This window comes from Malania oleifera, chromosome 4, assembly GCF_029873635.1.
Source record: "Malania oleifera isolate guangnan ecotype guangnan chromosome 4, ASM2987363v1, whole genome shotgun sequence".
NCBI classification, from domain to species: Eukaryota; Viridiplantae; Streptophyta; class Magnoliopsida; order Santalales; family Ximeniaceae; genus Malania; species Malania oleifera.
Window position 1 is genome coordinate 75,076,954 of NC_080420.1, and position 6,517 is coordinate 75,083,470.

The window sequence follows — 6,517 nt, forward strand, 5'->3', positions numbered from 1 at the left end:
TGGTAAGTCACTGGAATGAGACAACGCTCAGTAAGAAGAAATATGCTATTACTAGTGTGTGGCGTTGAGTTACATATTTAATATACAGATATAATACTCATACTGTAAAACAGGTAAGCTAGTCTACTGTACAAATCACATATATTATAATTTAAAATACAACTATGTATCTGATTTTTCTAATCATACATACTTCTAATATTATAATATAACTATTGTTGTATGGTATATATATATATATATAAGAACTTCTGTGGTAATACTCTAGGATCTGAATGTTATGATTTAAACAATCATGATAGGGTTGTGCAGCCCGTAGGCGGGACTTACTCTGGTTGGCCTACCAGGTAAGTCAATCTGAATCTCTAACAATCAACAATCTGGCCCACTACAGTCTCTCCAGGCACACTACTACTCTACCTCGTCTAACTGGCCACCTCATTTCAGCTTATTGGGGAGACTGCAATCTCTCTTGGCGCGGTTAGATGGAATCCACATACTATCTGAGATATGTGGTTGTACTTTATCTGAAATAGCAACAGTACCATGTTCTGCTGTCCGAATCTGACTAAAAATTTCCTCAGGGATATGATACTGTGTAATACTAACATGTATATATATATTTATCTTTCTGTTTTATCATGATTTCAAAATAACCATAACACTATAAATCTGAACTAAAATATATGAAATATCTGACTGAAATATATCTGTAATATTTGTCTGAAATTTCTAACTAAATAATCTGTAATATTTAGATGTTATGGTTTTAGAAATTATGTCATTCTGAAAAATACTATAAATCATATTTTCTACTAACATACCGTATAACCGGATATCTGTAAAATTGTATAATCACCGTACTAAACTGTAATAAACTCATGCCACACAATTGAGTAATTAAAATCTCATGCTCAATTTCTATAATTCCACTATAATAATAATAATAATAATAATAATAATAATAATAATAATAATAATCTGAAAAAACTGATCAATAAGCTGATATATATATATATATATATATATATATATATATATAATCATAAGCTTCTGATATATATTCTAAAATCCCTAGCATAGTATATTTTCCTTACCAAATTATTGAAAAGCCCCTACCGTGTCTGGTCCTATACCCGTAGGGTTCCCCGTTCAATACCTTGAAAACAACATCTCCCAGAACAAAGTTTCAGTGTTTCTCCATGTACTACATTTCTTATAACTATGGAAAAGTCAAATATTGAATAAAAATTCTTACCTTGAATTTGGGATGAAATCCAAGGCAGCCCCACCAAGGATCCATTCTAGAAGACTTAAGGAGAACTTTCCCACAAGTGTCGTGGTGGCCTCAGATCGTCAAACCGACGAGATACTAGCCCAAAATCTTAAGGAGAAGAGAGAAGGGGCGAACAGGAGAGAGAAAGGAGAGTTTTTGCATAAGAAATCTGCAGAAAATTTAGGTTTAGGTTATTTATACACTAGCCTTTATCGACAAGCCACATCACTTTGTCGACGAGGTCAAGAAGGAAGTTCATCAACGAATACCTACTCCTCGTCGACGAAATTCAGAACTAAAATGTAGCGTCTTGGTATCTTCTCATTAATGAGACACATGTCCCCGTCGACGAACCCCTCAGCGCGCTCGTCGACGAATGTCCTGTGTTCATCGACAAGACCCTCTTTAAATTTCCAATTTTTAATTCCTTCTCCCCCTCCTTCTCCTATTATTAAATTATGATAATTATCTGGGTCTCTACATTCTCCCCTCTTTATAAAATTTCACTCTCGAAATTTACAATTTGTACCATACACTATTCTCTGAAGAAAATTGTCTACTTATTTTATTACTTACCCTCACTTCTGGCGGAGGAATACTATCGTTACATTCAAGGTTCTGGGAGATTACAAATATACCCCAAACAAAAAATTCTCCCACAACCAAAACATTACCTATCCTATAATCTAAAATACAACATGTAATTATCACTCTATACTAAACAAACTTTATCTTTATCTAACCATACTAACTAATACTATAATTCATTAAATAAATGTGGGTACTTTTTTTTAATTTCTTCTTCAAGTTCCCACGAAACTTCTTCTATAGCATGGTTTCTCCACAAAACTTTCACCAGCTGAATTTCTTTGGTGCGCAATTCTTGTGTCTTTCGGTCTAACATCTGTACTAGTACTTCCTCATAGGGCAATGAATATTTAAGCTCTATTTCTGCATAATTGATTATGTGGGACGGGTCTGGGACATATTTCCTTAGCATAGAAACATGGAACATGTCATGTATTCTAGATAGAGCTGGTAGCAAAGCTAGCCTGTAGGCAACTGACCCCACTCTCTCTAGTATTTCAAAAGGGCCAACAAACCTAGGGCTCATCTTGCCCTTCTTCCCTAACCTCATAACCCCTCTCAGAGGAGCTACCTTCAAGAATACCCGATCCCCCACATCAAATTCTAACTTCCATCAGCAAGTGTCTGCATAACTTTTCTGCCGACTCTGCGTGGTACTGATTCTTTCTTTAATTAGTTGGACCTTATCATATCCTGCTGCACTATTTTCGAACCCAAAACTTGCCTCTCACCTACTTCATCCCAGAAAAGAGGAGAACGACACCTTCTATGATACAGTGCCTCGTAAGGTGTCATGCTTATGCTAGCCTGATAGTTGTTATTGTAAGCAAACTCAACCAACGACATAAACTAGGTCCAGCTACCCCCAAAATCTAGCACGCACACCCGAACCATATCTTTTAATGTCTAGATTGTCCTCTCAGTCTGACCATCCGTCTAAGGATGAAAAGTAGTGTTGAATGCTAACTGTATACCCATAGCCTCCTGAAAGCTTTTCCAAAATCGTGAAGTAAACCGAGGATCTCGGTTTAAGAGTATGGATACCGGTACACCATGAACATGAACTATTTCCTAAACATATATTTCTACCAATCTGTCCATGGAATAGTCGACTTTAATGGGGATGAAGTGAGCGATCTTCGTCAGACAATCAATGATCACCCAAATAGAATTCAATCCATGTCGTACTGGTGGTAACCTAGCAATAAAATTCATAGAGACGTGATCCCATTTCCACTCCAAAATAAAGAGTGGCTGCAACTGCCCTGTCGGTCTTTGGTGCTCAGCCTTAACCTGTTGAAACATCAAACACTATTGTACAAATTCAGCAATTTCCCTTTTCATTCCACTCTACCAAAAATACTCTCGCAGATCCCTATACATTTTAGTACTTCCAGGATGGACTATATATAGTGATCTGTGAGCCTCTTCTAAAATCGTTCTTCTAATATCATCATTTGCAAGCACATACAATCTGGTGCAAAACCTCAGAACTCCGTCATCAGAGATACTGAACTCCTCTCCCTGACCATCTCGTACTCTAGCTATTACCTTTGCTAATTCTGCGTCATCACCCTAAGTGGTCTTAATCTTTTCATATAGTGTAGGCTGCACAATCAAGTTAGCAATAAATTCCTGAGGATTATCCTTTACTAACTCTATGCCAAGTCTCTCCAAATCCATCAGGATTGGGTGTTGAATCTCCATAGCTGTCAGTACTGGTCCCATTGATTTCCTACTCAAAGCATCTGCTACCACATTCGCTTTTCCTGGGTGGTAACTAATAGTGCAGTTATAGTCTTTAATAAGTTCTTGCCACCTTCTTTGTCTCATATTCAATTTTTTTTGGATAAAGAAATATTTGAAGCTTTTGTGATCCGTGAAGATTTTGCACTTCCTACCATATAGATAATGCCTCCAGATTTTTAAAGCATAAACCACTACATCCAATTCTAAGTCATGCACAGGATAGTTCTTTTCATATTCTTTAAGTTGTCTGTATGCATAGGCTATGACTCTTCCCTGCTTCATATTCTTGAACTTCACGTATAGCTTTCTCTCCCTCAATGTTTGCAATACTAGCCTCAAATGATGCTCGTGCTCCTCAAAACTCCTCGAGTAGACCAGTATATCGTCAATAAATATAACAACAAACTAGTCCAAGTACTGATGGAACATCCGATTCATTAAATCCATAAATACTGCTGGTGTGTTAGTCAACCCAAATGGCATCACTAAGAACTCGTAATATCCATATCTCATTCGAAATGCTGTCTTTGAAATATCTTCCGCCCTAACTTTCACCTGATGATAACCCGACTGAAGGTCAATTTTAGAATAGACCTAGGTCCCCTGAAGCTGATCAAACAAGTAGTCAATCCTAAGAAAAAAGATATTTATTCTTAACTGTCAGTTTATTTATCTCTATGTAATCTATACACATCCTCATGGTCCCATCTTTCTTCTTTACAAATAGAACTGATGCTCCCTAGGGCGACACATTAGGCCTGATAAATCCTTTATCCAGCAATTCTTGCAATTGATCTTTTAGTTCTTTTAACTCGGTTGGAGTCATTCGGTATAGTGCTTTAGATACTGGTGCTGACCCCTATAGAAGATCCACAATAAATTCAACTTCACGGTCTAGTGGCAAACCAGGTAATTCTTTTGACCACGGGAATATCGGCTTGTTTCAGTTCTTCTTTTGACAATTCCTTTATGTAGGCAACAAATCTCTAGCAACCATCTTGAATCAGTTTCTTCCCTTGAATAGTTGACGCAAGCTGTGGCAAAGAACGTACACGTGAACCAAGAAATTTGTATTCTTGCTCACCTGGAGGTCTGAAAATCACTTCTTTCAAATGACAATCGATACTAGCATGATTAACTACCAATCAATCCATACCCAGAATTATATCAAATCCTTGCATGTCTAATATCACAAGATCAGCTGGTAGTACTTTTCCATGAATGGTCACTGGAAACTTTCTGAGTATTCTCCTACATCTCACCACAGATCTGGTCGGCGTAACTACAGCCAACCCAACATCCAACAAGCGTGCCTCATACCCCGTCAACTTGGCATACACTGAAGAAATAAAAGAATGGGTAGCACCTGTATCAAACAAAACAACTGCTTTATATGAAAAAGTAGTAAGGGTACCTATAACTATGTCTCCGGCTGCCTCGACGTCACTCGGCATCAATGCGTAGACTCTCGCCGATGTAGTGTTCCTCTGCTGGCCTCCACAGGGCGCTTGATAACCACCCTGAAATGGTCTGAGAGCTTGTGCCTGGGCCAACAATCCCTAACACGACCATGACCTATACCCGGGTCTCTCACAACGATAGCAGACATCCTCTCCCATTCTACATTCACCTGGATTTCTCCAGCCATATTTAGGACAGGTAGGAATAGCCCGTCTACCATAAGGACCACTGCGCCCCATCATCCATCCCTGACTACCTCCATATCGGTCTCCTCTCCATGGCCCTCGGCTAGAACTTGCCTGAAAATCCTGAGGTGCAGGCGTCTTCCTTTGACTTTGAGCTGTGACACCCCTCTGCATGCCACTCTCAATAACAGTAGCTCTATCTACTACCTCCATGAACGTCTGAAGCCCAAAAATCGATGACTTGCTCAAACAAATTCTGCGTCAGACCTTCCTCGAATTTCCTTACTTTCTTTTCCTCATCTGGTGCCAAGTGTAGGGCAAATCAAGACAACTCAATAAATTGTGCTGCATACTGTGACATTGTCATCTGCTCTTGAGTTAAATGCAAAAAATATGCTACCTTCGCACTCCAAATGATAGCAGGGAAATATCGCTCGAAGAACGGTTCCTTGAACCGACCCCACGTCACTGGCACTAGATTAGGCCTCTATTTCTCAATCAATCGTGCTGATATCCACCAGCGCTTTGTGTCTCCTGTTAGTTTAAACAACGCAAATGACACCTTCTACTCGTCATTACATGCAAGCACTGCCAAAATCTCCTCAACATCCGGAACCCATTTTTCAGCTATAATCGAGTCAGCTCCTCCAGCAAAAGATAGAGGCTTCATTTGCGTAAATTGCTCAATCATGCAGCCACGCTCTCCCCTGCTCCTAGCCATCTCAGCCATCATCTGCTAGGTGACGCTACGCAACAATGCATTTATATCTCCACCTCCCATATTGGAGGGTCCTGGTCTATCACCTCCAATATTCGTACCACTACTCCCTGGATCCATCCTAAAAAAAAAAAAAGAACACTATTTTAGGATCCTATCTCCAGTACCGATCTAATTTATTTCATTCAACTAAAACCTCAAATTTACTATTAACTATTCCCCCTGTTCTTAATTAAAAATTCAATCCTATAACCTAAACACACGACTCGTCAATAGTTTACTATGGCTTTCCTGAAATCGTCACCCCAGGAAAAACACAGAAACCACCATGAAAATCCGGTATCCAGACCACAAAACAAAACCTCAAATCTTTTTTCCTATATTCTGGTATTGTTTCCGCTGCATTCTAGGGTCTACAAAACTTAGCAACCTAAGCTCTGATACCAAATTGTAACGACCTGCTACTTGTATCGTTTTTTTTTTTTTCCTTAATATATATAAAACATATAACCAATTTGTCTATAATACGACTGAAGGCAT